This window comes from Pristiophorus japonicus, chromosome 15, assembly GCF_044704955.1.
Source record: "Pristiophorus japonicus isolate sPriJap1 chromosome 15, sPriJap1.hap1, whole genome shotgun sequence".
Taxonomy (NCBI): domain Eukaryota; kingdom Metazoa; phylum Chordata; class Chondrichthyes; family Pristiophoridae; genus Pristiophorus; species Pristiophorus japonicus.
The window spans coordinates 88,974,666-88,993,015 of record NC_091991.1 but is presented as its reverse complement, the minus strand read 5'-3'; positions in this window follow the sequence as shown (position 1 = coordinate 88,993,015).

Here is an 18,350-nt window from a genome sequence, read left to right as displayed (position 1 = left end):
TTTGTAAATGGAGGTCGGTTCATATAAAAGGCTGCTTCAACTTCTGGGGAATTTGGATGTACTCTGGAGTTCTTTTAAGGTGATTTGAATATCTGAACAAACTTATCATACTGTGGACGATTGGAATTTAGGTTAGGTGTCTTAGTAGGTAAATTTATCGTTTGTGAACAATAGGTATAATATTGATAGTTATTGGAATGGTGCCTGTAATTTCTCAGCCTGTCTTGATGAGTACACACATTCTGCAGACGAGAGATGGCAGAAGGTATACTGAAGAACATTATATGCCCAATCAAAGATGTGCCAGACTGCTGAGGAGGACAAAACCTTACACCCAACACACTTACAGGGAGAAGCGGTCTTACCTGAATTTGTCCGATAACACATGCCTTAGGAGATTGCGCTTCTAGAAAGATGTCATCAGTGAGATATGCCAACTCATCAGGAGAGACCTGCAGCCTGCAGCACCATCAGGACCGCACAGCCCGTCGAGGTCAAGGTCACTGCGGCACTTTCCATCTATGCATCAAGCTCCTTTCAGTCCTCAGCTGGCGACATTTGCGCTATATCTCAGCATGCCACACATTGCTGCATTAGGCAGGTCACTGAAGCCCTTTACGCATGCAGGATGGACTTTATCAGCTTCCCTATGACCAGGGAGGCACAGACTGAGAAGACTCTAGGATTCTACCAAATTTCAAACTTCCCCAGGGTGCAGGGAGCAATAGACTGTGCGCAAATCGCCATGCGGGCACATTTTCTGGATGCAGAGGAGTTTTGGAACCGACAGGGATTCCACTCCCTGAATATGCAACTCGTTGTCGACCACCAGCAAATTATTATGGCAATAAATGCAAAATTTCCGGGCAGCATCCATGATGCTCACATCCTGTGTGAGAGCACTGTATCTGACATGTTTACCAGTCAGCCACAAGCTCAATGCTGGATGGTTGGTGACAAAGGATTTGGCTTCGCCACCTGGCTGATCACCCCATAACACCCAGGCAGAAGCCGAGAAGCGATACAATGAGAGCCACAGAGCCACACGCAATATCGTCGAGAAAACTATTGGAGTGCTTAAACAGCGCTTTAGATGCCTGGACCACTCAGGAGCTGAGTGACAATACCACCCTGAGCAGATAGCTCAATTCGTGATGGTGTGCTCCATGCTGCACAACTTAGCTATTAGGAGGGAACAAGAATTGGCAGAAGGGACTGCCGGTCCACCTCAGGAGAGAGAGAAAGAGGAGGACGAGGAGGTGGACGCTGACCTCGGGCCAGACAATCAGGCTGACAATGAAACCATGCTCCCTCTAGACCGCAACAAAGGGCTCGTGGTGGCTACATAGCTGCAAGATTCTTATGTCAGCAGTTCATAAGTTAGGGCTTTGCTGGTATTTACAAAGCTGCAACACTGCTGTGTGTGCAGCTCATACATCAATGGTGTGCATCACCTTGGTGACAGTTAAAATTTAAGTTGATTCAAGTTAAGTGTAATTATCCCTTTTCATGTTAAGGAATCACCACTGTGTAACAGTGCAACTATTTGAGACAATGCGCAACAAGGTTATGTTAAATAAAAAATATTTCATGAGAACATTTGTATGAAATCATAATTATTGTTGTGTATCTGTAAAGCATGCACTCCCATGTTCCGCCACCAAGGAGCGCATCCCCTGAAGTCCCAAGGGATCCCAGCATCCCTTGGGAGCACTGTATATAAGCCGGCCCCTAAGGCCTGTTCTTCACTCTGGAGTGTCTTAATAAAGACTAAGGTCACTGTTACTTTAACCTCCCTGTGTGCAGTCTCATCTGTGTTAGGAACACAACAACTGGCGATGAGTATACGAATCCAACGCAAAGATGCAGCAAACTGTGGGCATCCTGGAGAAGTTCTCAGAGGGTGAGGACTGGGAAGCCTATGTCGAACGGCTAGACCAGTACTTTGTAGCCAACGAGCTGGACCGAGAAGGAAGCGCTGCAAAAAGGAGAGCGGTCCTCCTCACGGTCTGCGGGGCACCAACCTACAGCCTCATGAAGAATCTTCTGGCTCTGGTGAAACCCACAGATAAGTTATATGAGGAGCTGTGTACACTGGTTCGGGAGCATCTTAACCCGAGGGAGAGCGTGCTGATGGCGAGGTATCGGTTCTACATATGCCAGCGATCTGAAGGTCAGGAAGTGGCGAGCTATGTCGTCGAGCTAAGGCGACTTGCAAGACAATGTGAGTTTGATGGCTACCTGGAGCAGATGCTCAGAGACTTTTTTGTACTGGGCATTGGCCACGAGACCATCCTACGAAAACTTTTGACTGTAGAGACACCGAGCCTCAGTAAGGTCATTGCAATAGCACAGGCGTTTATGTCCACCAATGATAACACCAAACAAATGTCTCAGCACACAAGTGCTAGCAATGTTCATAAATTAACTGGAACTGTATTTGTGAGCAGAAATCTGCAGGACAGAACCCACGAGTCTGCAACTGCCAGCAGGCCTCAGGTGACCCAGATGACTCAGAATCCGCAACAAAGGATGAATGCAAGGCAATTCACAACTTATTGGCGTTATGGAGGCTTCTATTCAGCCTATTCATGCCGCTTCAAAGGGTATGTTTGCAAGAGCTGTGGAACAATGGGGCACCTCCAACGAGCTTGCAGATGAATTTCCTCAGGATTTCCACAGCACACACCTGGGTGTAGTAATGCTGAAAGTGATAGCCAGATCCCACGTGTGGTGGCCTGGTATCGACTCTGACTTTGAGTCCTGTGTACGGCAATGCAGCGTGTGTGCTCAGTTGAGCAACATGCCCAGAGAGGCACCACTAAGTTTGTGGTCCTGGCCCTCCAGACCATGGTCGAGGATCCATGTCGACTACGCGGGCCCGTTTCTCAGTAAAATGTTCCTGGTGGTGGTGGATGCTTTTTCAAAATGGATTGAATGTGAAATAATATCGGGAAGCACCGCCACCGCCACCATTGAAAGTCTGAGGGCCATGTTTGCCATCCACGGCTTGCCTGACATACTGGTCAGTGACAACGGACCATGTTTCACCAGTGCCGAATTTAAAGAATTCATGACCCGCAATGGGATCAAACATGTCACCTCGGCTCCAATGGGCAGGCAGAGCGGGCAGTACAAACAATCAAACAGAGCCTTAAACGAGTCACAGAAGGCTCACTCCAAACCCATCTGTCCCGAGTACTGCTCAGCTACCGCACGAGACCCCACTCGCTCACAGGGGTGCCCCTGGCTGAGCTACTCATGAAAAGGACACTTAAAACCAGTCTCTCGCTGGTTCACCCCAACCTGCATGATCAGGTAGAGAGCAGGTGTCAGCAACAAAATGTAAACGATGGTCACGCCACTGTGTCACGGGAAATTGATCTGAATGACCCTGTGTATGTGCTAAACTATGGACATGGTCCCAAGTGGATCGCAGGCACGGTGATAGCTAAAGAAAGGAATAGGGTGTTTGTAGTCAAATTAGACAATGAACAAATTTGCAGAAAGCACCTGGGCCAAAGGAGGCTGCGGTTCACAGACTGCCCTGAACAACCCACAGCAGACAGCACCTTTTTCGAGCCCACAACACACGTCCAAAGGATCAAAGACACCACCCCGGACCAGGAAATCAAACCCATCACACCCAACAGCCCAGCAATGCCAGGCTCACCTAGCAGCCCTGCAGGGCCAACAACACGCCAGCCCAGCGAGGACACAGCCAACACACCAGAACAAACATTTGTACCGAGGCGGTCCACCAGGGAAAGAAAGGCTCCCGACCGCCTCACCTTGTAAATAGTTTTCACTTTGATTTTGGGGGGGAGTGATGTTGTGTATCTGTAAAGCATGCACTCCCATGTTCTGCCACCAGGGAGCACATCCCCTGAAGTCCCAAGGGATCCCAGCATCCCTTGGGAGCACTGTATATAAGCTGGCCCCTAAGGCCTGTTCCTCACTCTGGAGTGTCTTATTAAAGACTGAGGTCACTGTTACTTTAACCTCCCTGTGTGCAGCCTCATCTGTGTTTGGAACACAATAATTATAACTGTAAAAATACCCCACCCCACCCCCACCCTACCCCACAACAAATTTATAACATTTATATAATTCATTAAATGTTTCACATTTCCAACAACACTTCAAAAACTTAGAACACAAATGCCAAAAATCAAGGTAGCCCCCTCCCACCTTCCCCCAAAGCTCCCCAAAAAATAGCAACAAGAACATAAAAATACTGTGACCAAGACAACTCCTACGGCCATGCACCTCTCTTTCCATTCCCCCCCCCGCTCCTCCACCCCATCTCTACCCCTTCTCCTTCCCCTCCTGACTCTAAACTGCCTGACCGAGGAGCTCCTCAGGTGCTGCTTCATTGCGGGGGAATGACGGCAGGACCGCTGCTTGGTCGGCGATGGGAGAGGACGGTCCCGAGGTGGGAACGTGCTCTGATTCAGAAACAAGATCTTCCTTCTGGCTCTCATGTGTCTTTGGCAATGGGGGTGCGGCACTTTGGGTGCAGTGCCGCGCTCCGGGACCACTGGGAGACCTCTGCCACCAGTGCTCCTGGCTATCAGCTCCAGGGCCTCCGCCATCCACGGCACGTACTCCGTCATGGTAGCGAACATGCTGGCCAGCTGTTGGGGTATGCCCCCCATTGACTGTAGGATGTGCTGACCTATGTCAACATTCCTCCTGGATAAGTGTACCATGTCCCCGCTCATATCTCCCGCTCATGGAGCATACCTGGTGCGTCAAACCAACCTCCGCAGGGTCGGCGCCATCCTGGGGACACCTGGGGTGCCCTGCAGCAAGGTGCTTGGGCCCGGTACCTCCACGGTGGAGGAGAGAATGGCCGCAGGAGCACTAGATGTCATGGGTGTCAACTGCATTATGGAGTTTAGCGATGCAGGCTCCTCGAAGTCCGCACTCTCATCCGTGGAGAAGGCATGGGCGGGAATCAGGACTCCTCAGCACCAGATGTCCGATCATCTGGTGAGTCCGGCCCTGTGCCCCCACCTTCTGGGCTCGGTGGTGTTGAATGGGGCCGCGTTGCTGGCTGAGCTAGAAAACACAAATGAGGTTATTAGAGGAGAAGGGGGTGCTAGGGTGACAGAGTGAGTTCAGCGCTACACACAGCATATGCACGACAAAAGCACCACCGCTCACAAGATCATCACAGCCATCACATTTCATGACCATCAACACATTCTGCATTGCAATGATTCTCATGAGGCCATCATTATTTAGAGAACACTTTTATCAATCATCTATCATATATTATTGGTCGGATATGAGTAGGTGTGGCATCTATGGACTTTACATCATGCAATGGTGTATACTTTACTCACGTGGCATCACATCAGGTTCTGCCGCTGCTTGCATGGCTGATCGGGGGCGCCTCCCCACTAGTGCCAGTCGGTGATGTCGATGATGATTGGTGGCCCCCCCACCTGTTTGTCACTGCCTGGCCCTATTCCTCGAAAGCTTCTTCTGTAAAAGGTAACAACAGCACGACATGGCATGAGATCATTGCGCGATATCATTACTAGGTACTGTCGCAGAGACTGATACAACACATAACCCGACAGATGTAATCATGATTATTTTGAAAATTATCATTCTTTACCTAAAGACGTACCCGATAACCGCAGGCTTTGAGTACAACATTCCCGTTATAAGTGCAAGAGATCACATCTGATTTTAATCAATCATTGCACTTACAATTCAAATTATATAAATATGTAAGTAAATGTAAATAAATATAATACTCTGGTGGATCCAACAAGGTCGTTCCAGTGCTTGTGGCACTGGTTGCCCTCACGCACCTCATTGGTTGCCGACGACACCACCTGGGCTATGTCGGCCCATATCTTCTGGTAGACCTTTGGGGTGTTGACCCCAGCGTGACTCCACCTCCTGCAGGAGGGAGGTATTTGTCTCATCGGAGAATCTCCTCATTCGTTTGCGTCCTCCCAATTGTTCCTCTCCCATCTCACTGCTTTTGCCAGTGTCCTCAGTTTCCACAGCGTGCTGTGTCACCTCCTCCATACTTTCCATTTAAAAAAAAAATTTCGACAAAAACTCCATGGGAACAACGTTCTTTGTGCTCACAAGTCTTTTTGCTGCTGGTAAATCTCCCTCCTGACTTCCACAACAGCCAAATAAGCACTCAACACACCCTCCCAGTTCCTCTCTGCTGCCTCTCTCTCTCTCTACTCTTCTATGCATGTAATGATGACCCCTGACCTCCTGAAACGCAGGAAACGACCATTCCGATGCCGTTGCTAAGAATGCCAACACTTTATGGCAGAAGGTCAAAAAAATTTAACGCTAACGCCCATTTCAGATTGCTCACGGTAACACCCATTTTATAAAATGGGAAGTTGGGGTTTTGAAAATGGGCAATAATTCGGCGATCTCAAAACCGATATTTACTGCCCACACTGGAAATAACACCCATTTTTGGGTGATCTGCACAAAAGTGGAAAGTCTAGCCCCATATCTTTTGCTGTGTATAACCATGCACGTTATGTATGATGATTATTTTGTTATGATTATTTCTTCATTAAGGAGGGAGAAGTGTAATAGAAGTCCACCTAGTGGACTACTGATTCACCTAGTGGATTACTGTAATAATGCAACTGCTGATGTAAATACAATAAAAGCATCATGTGATGAGGTCACTTGACAAGTTCCTGTAGAGCTGTCTTGCATGTATGTGTTTATGATTTTGTAAAGAATACATTACAAATACCTTGCTTACTTTAGTGCTCTCTGCCTCTCACAATCCTTTAAGCAGTTTATTTTCCCTCATGTTGGTGCCCATCCCCCTGCCAAATTAGTTTAACCGCCCCCCACCCCCCAACAACACAATCAACCCTTCCCCCCACCAAAAGGACACTGGTCCGAGCTCTGGTGAGGTGTAACCTGACTGTGCCATAGAGGTCCCACCTCCCCCAGAACCGGTCCCAATGTCCCAGGAATCTAAAGCCCTCCCTCCAGCACCATTTCTCCAGCCACACATTCATCTCCCCTAATCTCCTATTTCTGTACTCACTTGTACATGGCACTGAGAGTAATCCAGAGATTATTACCTTTGAGGTCTTGTGTTTTAACCTCTTTCCTAGCTCCCTAAACTCTGCCTGCAGGACCTCTTTCTATCTATGTTGTTGGTACCAATGTGGACCACGACCTCTGGCTTTTCACTCTCTCCCCTCAGAATGTTCTGCAGCCGCTCAGTGACATCTTTGACCCTGGGACCAGGGAGGCAACATACTGCCCTGGAGTCACGTCTGTGGCTGCAGAACTGCCTGTCTGCTCCCCTAACTATCAGATTTCCTTAAGACTATTGCTCATCTACAGTTCTTCCTACCCGCCTGTACTGCTGAGCCATGGACTGTTTGGAGAGCGAGATACACTCAGGGGACTCCTGCACTATCTGCCTGGTCCTCCTTTTCTGTCTGGCGGTCACCCATTCCCTCTCTGCATGCACACTTCTTATCTGTGGGGTGACCACCTCCTTAAATGCGCTATCCATGAAGCTCTTTGTTGCGGCTGCACCACAGTGACACCAGCTGCTGCTCAAGCTCCGAAACCTGGAGCTCGAACTCCTCCAGCTGACGACACTTCCTGCACAGGTGGTCGTCCTGGATTTCCCACATGGCACAGGATCTACACTCCACTGGACTGAGCTGCCCTGCCATGCCTTTATTTATTCAACTGATAACAAACTTTACAGAAACTTAAGACTATGATGTATCTAATTCAAGTTATTAATATAACATAGTATTAAAGTTGCTCATTTAATATAGTATTAACAATTGTTAATATAATTTTGTGTTAACAATTACTAATTTAATCTAGTATTAACTGTTATTAATATAATTTAGTATTAATAGTTACTAATTTAATATAGTATTATAATTTAGTATTAACAGTTATTAATTTAATATAGTGTGAAGAGATACTAATCTCCAAGCTTCTGCTTTATTACTAACCAGCTATTTAAACCCAGCCCCTAACTTGAAGTAAAAAAAAATGCTATGACCTTTACCAACCAATCAGTTACCAGCTATCCTGTGACTTCACTCCTTGTGTTGTTTTTGAATCGCTGCTCAGCTCCCTTTATGCCGCTGCCTCCGCTCCCACTCAGTTCCGCGCTCTTTCATGTGGCTTGACCTGGTGTATTGTGGGTACTGTACTGACTCAGGAACAAGGTGACCATCATGCATGCTTCACTCTCACACATATGCATAAAATTGTTCATTTAGTGGAGGTATTTTCAGTTTTTTCACATTTTTATGTGTTTGTTATGCTATAAACATTATTCTAGCTGTGCACACTTACCTCAGTCTTTCAGTTGAGACGTTAAACCGAGGCCCCGTCTGCCCTCTCAGGTGGACATAAAAGATCCCATGGCCACTATTTTGATTTATCCCTCAACCAACATAATTAACTCATGATCATCTGCTCGTTGTCACATTGCTGTTTGCGGGAGCTTGCTGTGCACAAATTGGTTGCTACATTTCCTACATTACAACAGTGACTACACTCCAAAAACATAATTAATTGGCTGTAAAGCGCTTTGGGACGTCCTGAGGTTGTGAAAGGTGCAATAAAAATACAAATGTTCCTGGGCGTTTTCAGTGAAGAAAAATGGTGAATGAGAACGATCCAAAACAATTAGTTAAAATAATTGATTTATTGGCCGCCTTTTCAATTGCTAACTTGCTGACTGCCCATTCTCAATTTGTAGCTATTTAAACTCCATGATTGTTGGTTTTTCTTCCCTTCTGATCAATAGTTTCCCATCTATTTAATTGTTTTTCTTGCTGTTTTATGAATATGAAATGTGAGTTGCTTGGGGGCAAGTGTGATGCAGCAAGTTACATAGATTTACATAAAATGTATAGCAGAGAAACAGGCCATTCGGCCGAACTGGTCCATGCTGGGGTCTATGCTCCACACAAGCCTGCTCCCACCACTCGTTATATAACCCTATCAATATAACCCTCTATTCTGTTCTCCCTCATGTATTTATCTACCTTCCCCTCAAATGTATCTGTGCTATTTATCCCAACCACTCCTTATGGTAGTGAGTTCCACATTCTCACCACTCGCTGGGCAAAGAAGTTTCTCCTCAGTTGCCTGTTGGATTTATTGGTAACTACCTTACATTGATGTAAAATAAAGAAGGAAAATGCTAATGAAAAGTAAAGAAAAGATGGATTAGGTTGAAATTATAATTTTTAATAAAAAAGGACAGACAGAAAGGAAGAGGATTGTGTTTGGGGAAGAGTGCAAGGCAAGCCGAATTAAAGCAATAATTGTTTCATCTCCAGTTAAGGATGTTTCAGGGATTTATGTTCGTATTTTAATGTTACAATAATAATGATGCTCCTGACATCAGAGCAGCATTGTTACTGCAATATTAGCAGCTGTTCCAGTGTCAGAGGGTGTGAGCTGAAACCTATAAAGCCACTGTTATTTCCTTGGAACTGCCAATTCGCATAAAGACTGTCCGATGCCCAAAGTGTGAAATAATATACAGAATATGGTAAGACAAGATGGGTAACAAGCAGCAACTGTTCATGGTTCAGGAGATTTCCCATCTCACTTATGTTAGTTAAAAGGACTGTTGTCGTGGGAGTAATGTCTGGCAAAAAGAGTATTTTGTGTATGTCTGAGGGAATTTGCCAGGTCTCCAAGCCTAACCCCGCTGTAGGCTGTGCTCCTGAAGTGCTTTCAGTGGGATGGGGAAGAGCAAGATCTGTATGGAGTCAATTCCCTTAAAGATAGCAAAGATCTGGTGCTCAATTTTCCCCAGTGATGTGCGTCGGTTTTTTGGAGCAGGCCGCTTTTCTTGGCCTAAATTTTAAAAAAACAGTTTCCCCAATCAATTTGCACCAGCGTAACTCAGTTAGTTACGATTTTTTTTCAGTCAAAGGGAGCGTAACCTGCCACCCGTACCAATTCTGGCCATTTAGGGAAGTTTGCCCAGCTGAGAGTTACTGCAGTTCTGCTTAGATCAGCGTATGTGGCCTGTCCTGAAAAACCTTCTGGAGAGTTAAGGAAATCGGCGCAGGTAAGTGCAGCAGATGCCTGGACAGCAGCAGCAGGAGAGGTAAGAGAGAGGGGGTGGTGGTGTGGGGAGCTTTCAGTTATAGTTAGGTACGGGGACTGTGAGGGAGGAGGCCATTTGGCTAGGGCTAGTGGTGGGGGAGCGGACAGGGAGGCCCTTCGGCCTGGGACAGGGCCGGGAATCGGCATCGGCACCAACATCAGGAGGGGCGAGGGGAACTTTAATAATTGGAGGTAAGTTGCTGCAATGTATTTTAATGTGTTGCAAACTGGCTGTATGTTTGACTTTGCAGCTTCAGCTCGCATTGTGTCCCTGGTTACCGTGGCAACCTGAACCTTTTGCCGCTGATCAAGGCTCCACTCCCAAAACTAAAGGACAGGTTAGGCAGCACCAAAATGAAGAAATCAAACGGGGAAACTTAGAACATTTATTTTTGGCGTACTTGGGCCCCCAAAAAACGGGCATAACTCGTCAAGTACGCGAAAAAACAGCTTTGGGGAAAATTAAGCCCATAAGAGACGAAGTCCCGTCTTCACACTGAGGACACCATCCACCGTGCTAAATGGGATAGATTCAGAACAGGTCTAGCTGCACAAAACTGGCCATCCATGAGGCGCAGTGGGCCATCAGCAGCAGCAGAATTATATTCCACCTCAATCTGTAACCTCATGACCCGACATATCTCTCACTCTACCATTAGCACCAAGCCAGGGCAGCAACCATGTTTAATGAGGTGTGTAGAAGAGCATGCCAGAAGCAGCACCAGCGCACCTAAAAATGAGGTGCCAACCTGAGGATGCTGCAACAAAGGACTACGTACACGTTAAACAGCGGAAGCAGCATGCTATAGACAGAGCAAAGTGATTCCACAACCAACTGATCAGATCACAGCTCTGTAGTCCTGCCATATCCAGTCGTGAATGGTGGTGGACCATTAAACAACTAACGGGAGGAGGAGGCTCCATGAACATTCTCATCCTCAGTGATTCTGGAGCCCAGAACACGAGTGCAAAAGACAAGGCTGATTTGCAACCATCTTCAGCCAGAAGTGCCGAGTGGATGGTCCACCTCGGTTTCCTCTTGGGGTTCCCACTATCACAGAAGCTAGTCTTCAACCGATTCGATGCACTCCACGTGATATCAAGAAATGGCCGTGTGCACTGGATTCAGCAAAGACTGTGGGCCCCGACAACATCCTGGGTGCAATGCTGAAGACTTGTGCTCCAGAACTAGCCGTGCCTTTAGCCAAGCTGTTCCCATCATCATCATAGGTGATCCTCGACGAGGATGACTTGCTTCCATGAGTTCACAGATGTTTCAATGAAGCACCCGATGTTCCAGTCCTGAACTCCAATTGAGGGGGTGGAAGATGCCTGTGTGTGGATTTTTTTTTAATGTGTGGTGACCGTTGCACACCAGCCACCACACGGGCTTGACAGAGCTAGGTCTTGGCCCAGTGGCAAGGATTAATCAAGACGACTGGAGACCTGCTCTGCTGCACGGGCCTAGTGTGCGCACATATTGCAGTGTGGTCTGGTCCGTGCCGCCCCCGGGTCCTCGCCTCTTCTGGGCCTCGTACCCTCATGATCGCACCTCCGCCATGATCTCTCTCCGCTCCTCCACCATAAACATACACCGCATCTCGCCACAAACACTCGTCACTCACCCGCACCGACCTTTCCACTCCTCTCTGTACCTGGGTCCTGCCGATGTTCCTGCCCACGTTCCAAAATGATGACCAGGGTTTTGATGAGGTCACCCAATCGCCCATCTCAAAATCGTTGCACACTTGGAGCAGCTCACGCTGGAGGTTGAAATGCTACATCACTCCAAATCTTTTATAGCCCCACCTGCGGAGCTGTTCTCTCACAGGTCAAGGGGCCATGACCAAGCTGTTCCAGTACAGTTACAACATTGGTATATCCTTCCAAACGTGCAGTGCCCAGAACTGCCCACAGGTGCAATCTAACCAGGATTTGTACGGCTGCAGCATTCATTTCTAGCCGCTTGTATTCTAGTCTTTTAGATATAAAGGTCAGCATTCCATTAGCCTTTTTAATTATTTTCTGAATCTGTTCATGACATTTTAATGATCTATGTACCTGACCACATCCCCCAAGTCTCTTTGGACCCCCACTTCACCATTGAGAAAGTACCCTGCTCTATCCTTTTTAGGTCCAAAGTGGATGACCTCACATTTCTCTACATTGAAATCCATTTGCCACCATTTTGCCCATTCACTTAATCTGTCGATATCCCTTTGTAATTTTAAGCTTTCGTCTACACTGCCTACAATGCCGCCTATCTTTGTGTCATCGGCAAATTTGGATATATGACTTTCTATGCCATCATCTAAGTCTTTAATAAATAATGTAAATAATTGAGGCCTCAACACAGATCCCTGCAGGACACTATGAGTCACATGATGCCAATTTGAGTACCTACCCATTATCCATACTCCCTGTCTCCTGCCGCTCAGCTAATTTCCAAACCAGGTCAATAATTTGCCCTCAATTCTGTGGGCTTGTACCTTAGTTAACAGTCTCTTATGTGAGACTTTATCAAATGCCTTCTGGAAGTCCATATAAATAACATCCATAGACATTCCCCTGTCCACTACTTTAGTCACCTCAGAAAATTAAATCAGGTTTGTCAGGCATGACCTACCTTTCACAAATCCATGCTGACTCCCTCTGATCAGCTGAAAATGTTCAAGGTGTTCAGTAGCCCTATCCTTACAATAGACTCGAGGGGTCTGAAATTCAGGGTCTCGGTAAGACCCGTTACCGTCCATTTGCGGCGGCCATATGGCGGAATTCTGTGGCTGACGCTTTGTGGCCAACTGGCCGTCCCGACATAGATTCGGCCCGAATGGTTTTGTGGCGGTGTGCGTTAACGTGCTACGACGCGCAGTCACGTGAGGTCTCAGGACTGGGATCTCGAGCGGGTGCAGCAGCTTCAGGTATGTGCGCATTTTATGTCCATTATTTAGTGCTTTGCCCGCGGGAAATCCTCCAGAGGAATTTCTGCCCCATAATTTTTAATAAAAAGGGACAGACAGAAAGGAAGAGGATTGTGTTTGGGGAAGAGTGCAAGGCAAGCCGAATTAAAGCAATAATTGTTTCATCTCCAGTTAAGGATATTTCAGGGATTTATGTTCGTATTTTAATGTTACAATAATAATGGTGCTCCTGACATCAGAGCAGCATTGTTACTGCAGTATTAGCAGCTGTTCCAGTGTCAGAGGGTGTGAGCTGAAACCTATAAAGCCACTGAGCCCAGGGAAACTGTTATTTCCCTGGAACTGCCAATTCACATAAAGACTGTCCGATGCCCAAAGTGTGAAATAATATACAGAATATGGTAAGACAAGATGGATAACAAGCAGCAACTGTTCATGGTTCAGGAGATTTCCCATCTCACTTATGTTAGTTAAAAGGACTGTTGTCATGGGAGTGATTTCTGGCAAAAATTGCATTTTGTGTAAGTCGGAGGGAATCTGTCAGGTCTCCAAGCCTAACCCCGCTGTAGGCTGTGCTCCTGAAGTGCTTTCAGTGTTTAGGGTTTCTCTCTAGTGGGATGGGGATGAGCAAGATCTGTCCGGAGTCAATTCCCTTAAAGATAGAAAAGATCTGGCACTCAATTTCCCCAGTGATGTGCACTGTTTTTTTTGAGCCGGACGCTTTTTTGGCCTATGTTAAAAAAATTAAAGTTTCCCCGACCAATTTGCACCAGCGTAACTCAGTTAGTTATGATTTTTTTTAGGTACTTTTTTTTCAGCCAAACGGGGCGTAACCTTCCACCTGCGCCAATTCTGGCCATTTAGGCAAGTTTGGCCAGCTGAGAGTTATTCCAGTTCTGCTTAGGCCGGCGTATGTGAGTTAAGGAAATCGGTGCAGGTAAGGAAATCGGTGCAGGTAAAGAAATCGGTACAGGTAAGGAAATCGGCGCAGGTAAGGAAATCGGCGCAGGTAAGGAAATCGGTGCAGGTAAGGAAATCGGTGCAGGTAAGGAAATCGGTACAGGTAAGGAAATCGGTGCAGGTAAAGAAATCGGTACAGGTAAGGAAATCGGCGCAGGTAAGGAAATCGGTACAGGTAAAGAAATCGGTGCAGGTAAGGAAATCGGTGCAGGTAAGGAAATCGGCGCAGGTAAGGAAATCGGTACAGGTAAAGAAATCGGCGCAGGTAAGGAAATCGGTACAGGTAAAGAAATCGGTGCAGGTAAGGAAATCGGCACAGGTAAGGAAATCGGTACAGGTAAAGAAATCGGTGCAGGTAAGGAAATCGGCACAGGTAAGGAAATCGGCACAGGTAAAGAAATCGGCACAGGTAAAGAAATCGGTGCAGGTAAGGAAATCGGCGCAGGTAAGGAAATCGGTGCAGGTAAGGAAATCGGCGCAGGTAAGGAAATCGGTACAGGTAAAGAAATCGGTGCAGGTAAGGAAATCGGCACAGGTAAGGAAATCGGCACAGGTAAGGAAATCGGCACAGGTATGGAAATCGGTGCAGGTAAGGAAATCGGCACAGGTAAGGAAATCGGCACAGGTAAAGAAATCGGTGCAGGTAAGGAAATCGGCGCAGGTAAGGAAATCGGTGCAGGTAAGGAAATCGGCGCAGGTAAGGAAATCGGTACAGGTAAAGAAATCGGTGCAGGTAAGGAAATCGGCGCAGGTAAGGAAATTGGTGCAGGTAAGGAAATCGGCGCAGGTAAGGAAATTGGCACAGGTAAAGAAATCGGCGCAGGTAAGGAAATCGGCGCAGGTAAGGAAATCGGCACAGGTAAGGAAATTGGCGCAGGTAAGGAAATTGGCACAGGAGTGCAGCAGATGCCCGGACAGCAGCAGCAGGAGAGGTCAGAGAGAGGGGAGTCTTTCGGGTATAGTTAGGTGCAGGAACCGGGAGGAGGTCATTCGGCCAGGGCTAGGGGCAGGGGAGCGGACCGGCAGGTCACTCGGGGCTAGGGGCAGGGGGCAGCGGAATTGGAGGCCCTTCGGCCTGGGATAGGGGTGGGGTTCGGCACTGGCATTGGGAGGCAGTGGGGGGGGGAACTTTAATAATTGGAGGTAAGTTGCTGCAATGTATTTTAATGTGTTGCGAGCTGGCAGTATGTTTCCCTTTGCAGCCTCAGCTCGCATTGTGTCCCTGGTTACCATGGCAACCCGATCTTTTTGGCACAGATCATGGCTCCACCCCTAAACTAAAGGTTAGGCTGCACCAAGGGGAACTTAGAACATTTATTTTAGGTGTACTTGGGCCCCCCAAAAATGGGCATAACTCTTCAAGTATGCCAAAAAACAGCTTTGGAGAAAATTGAGCCCATAAGAGATGAAATCCCGTCTTCACACTGAGGACACCATCCACTGTGCTAAATGGGATAGATTCAGAACAGATCTAGCAGCTCAAAACTGGCCTTCCATGAGGCGCTGTGGGCCATCAGCACCTGCAGAATTATATTCCACCACAATCTGTAACCACAGAACCTGACATATCTCTCACTCTACCATTAGCACCAAGCCAAGGGACCAACCATGTTTAATGAGGTGTGTAGAAGAGCATGCCAGAAGCAGCACCTAAAAATGGGGTGCCAACCTGAGGATGCTGCAACAAAGGACTACGTACACGTTAAACAGCGGAAGCAGCATGCTATAGACAGTGCTAAGTGATCCCACAGCCTTCATCCGATTCGATATCAAGAAATGGCCGTGTGCACTGGATACAGCAAAGACTGTGGGCCATGACAACATCCTGGGTGCAATGCTGAAGACTTGTGCTCCAGAACTAGCCGTGCCTTTAGCCAAGCTGTTCCCATCATCATCATAGGTGATCCTCGAACGAGGACTTGCTTCCACATGAGTTCACAGATGTTTCAATGAAGGACCCGATGTTCCAGTCCTGAACTCCAATTGAGGGGGTGGAAGATGCCTGTGTGTGAATTTTTTTAACGTGTGGTGACCGTTGCACACCAGCCACCACACGGGATTGACAGAGCTAGGTCTTTATCCAGTGGCAACGACTGGAGACCTGCTCTGCTGCACAGACCTAGTGTGTACACATATCGCAGTGTGGGCTGGCCTGTGCTACCCCTGGGCCCTTGGCTCTTCTGGGCCCCGTACCCTCATGTGTCGCACCTCCGCCACGATCTCTCGCCACTCCTCCGCCATAAACATTCACCGCATCTCGCCACAAACACTCGCCGCTCATCTGCCCCGACCTTCCCATTCCTCTTTGTACCTGGGCCCTGCCGGTGTTACTGCCCACATTCCAAAACGGCGACCAGGGATTTGATGATGTCACCCAGTCACCCATCTCAAAATCGTCGCACACTTGGAGCAGCTCGCGCTGGAGGATGAAGTGGTACGCCGATCCAACTCTTTTATAGCCTGACCTGGGGAACTGTTATCTCGCGGTTCGGGGGGCCATGACCAAGCTGTTCCAGTACAGCTACAACATTGGTAATGGGTAAAATGATGGAATCAATTATTAAGGATGTCACAGCAGCGCATTTGGAAAGAGGTGACATGATAGGTCCAAGTCAGCATGGATTTGTGAAAGGGAAATCATGCTTGACAAATCTTCTGGAATTTTTTGAGGATGTTTCCAGTAGAGTGGACAAGGGAGAACCAGTTGATGTGGTGTATTTGGACTTTCAGAAGGCTTTCGACAAGGTCAGAAGAATGAGAGGGGATCTCATAGAAACATTTAAAATTCTGATGGGTTTAGACAGGTTAGATGCAGGAAGAATGTTCCCAATGTTGGGGAAGTCCAGAACCAGGGGTCACAGTCTAAAGATAAGGGGTAAGCCATTTAGGGCCGAGATGAGGAGAAACTTCTTCACCCAGAGAGTGGTGAACCTGTGGAATTCTCTACCACAGGAAGTTGTTGAAGCCAATTCACTAAATATATTCAAAAAGGAGTTAGATGTAGTCCTTACTACTAGGGGGATCAAGGGTATGGCGAGAAAGCAGGAATGGGATATTGAAGTTGCATGTTCAGCCATGAACTCATTGAAGGGCGGTGCAGGCTTGAAGGGCCGAATGGCCTACTCCTGCACCTATTTTCTATGTTTCTATGTTTCTATGACCTAGCTGTTCCAGCACAGTTACAACATTGGTATATCCTTCCTCAGGTGCAATGCCCAGAACTGCCCACAGGTGCAGTCTAACCAGGATTTGTACAGCTGCAGAATAACTTTCTAGCCGCTTGTATTTAGTTGACAACTAGTTTTACAACTATTTAGTTGTAAATAGTTGAGGCCCCAACACAGATCCCTGAGGACACCACTAGTCACATCCTGCCAATTTGAGTACCTACCCATTATCTCTACTGCTCCTGCTGCTCAGCCAATTTCCTAACCAGGTCAATAATTTGCCTTCAATTACACGGGCTCTACCTTAGTCAACAGGCTCTTATGTGGGACTTTATCAAATGCCTTCTGGAAGTCCATATAAATAATATCCATAGTCATTCCCCTGTTCACTACTTCAGTCATCTCAGGAAATTCAATCAGGTTTGTCAGGCATGACCTACCTTTAACAAATCCATGCTGGCTCCCTCTGAAAAGCTGAAAATGTTTAAGATGTTCAGTCACTCTATCCTTAATTATAGGTTCTGGGCGGGGGCCGAAATTCAGGGTCTCGGAAAGACCCGTTACCGTCCGTTTGCGGCGGCCGTGTGGCGGAATCTCGTGGTTACCGCTTTGTGGTCAACTAGCCGTCCCGACATAGATTCGGCCCGGGAGGTTTTGTGGCGGTATGGGCCACGGCCGCAATCAACGGACTTTCGTGGCGCTGTGGGGCTTGCGCCAGTGATGACGCGATCAAAGTGCACACCACTGCCGCTCTGATCCCGGACCCATTTTTAGCTTTAGCACTTGGCTGCTCACTCCACTTCACAACCCCAGGACTGCGGCCAAGCATGCCTATAATAACGATCATTGTGGGACCTGTGCATCATTGAGCACTGCATTGGCATGCTTAGAGAAAAGTTCCGTTGCCTTGACCGCTTTGGTGGTGCTTTGCAGTAGTCTCCATCATTTTGGTTGTCTGTTGAATGCTGCAAAACTGGCTGTCAATAGTGGACATGAGGAGGAGCAGTAAGGGGGAGAGAGAGAGAGCAAAAGAGAGAGAGAAGGAGAGAGAGAAGGAGGGAAAGAAGGAGAGAGAGAGGAAGAGGGGAGGAGGAGGGGGATGAGAGGGAGAAAGAAAAGGAGGAAGAGAAGGAGAAGGAGAGGGAGGAGGAGAATAAGGAGGAGACGGAGGAGGAGA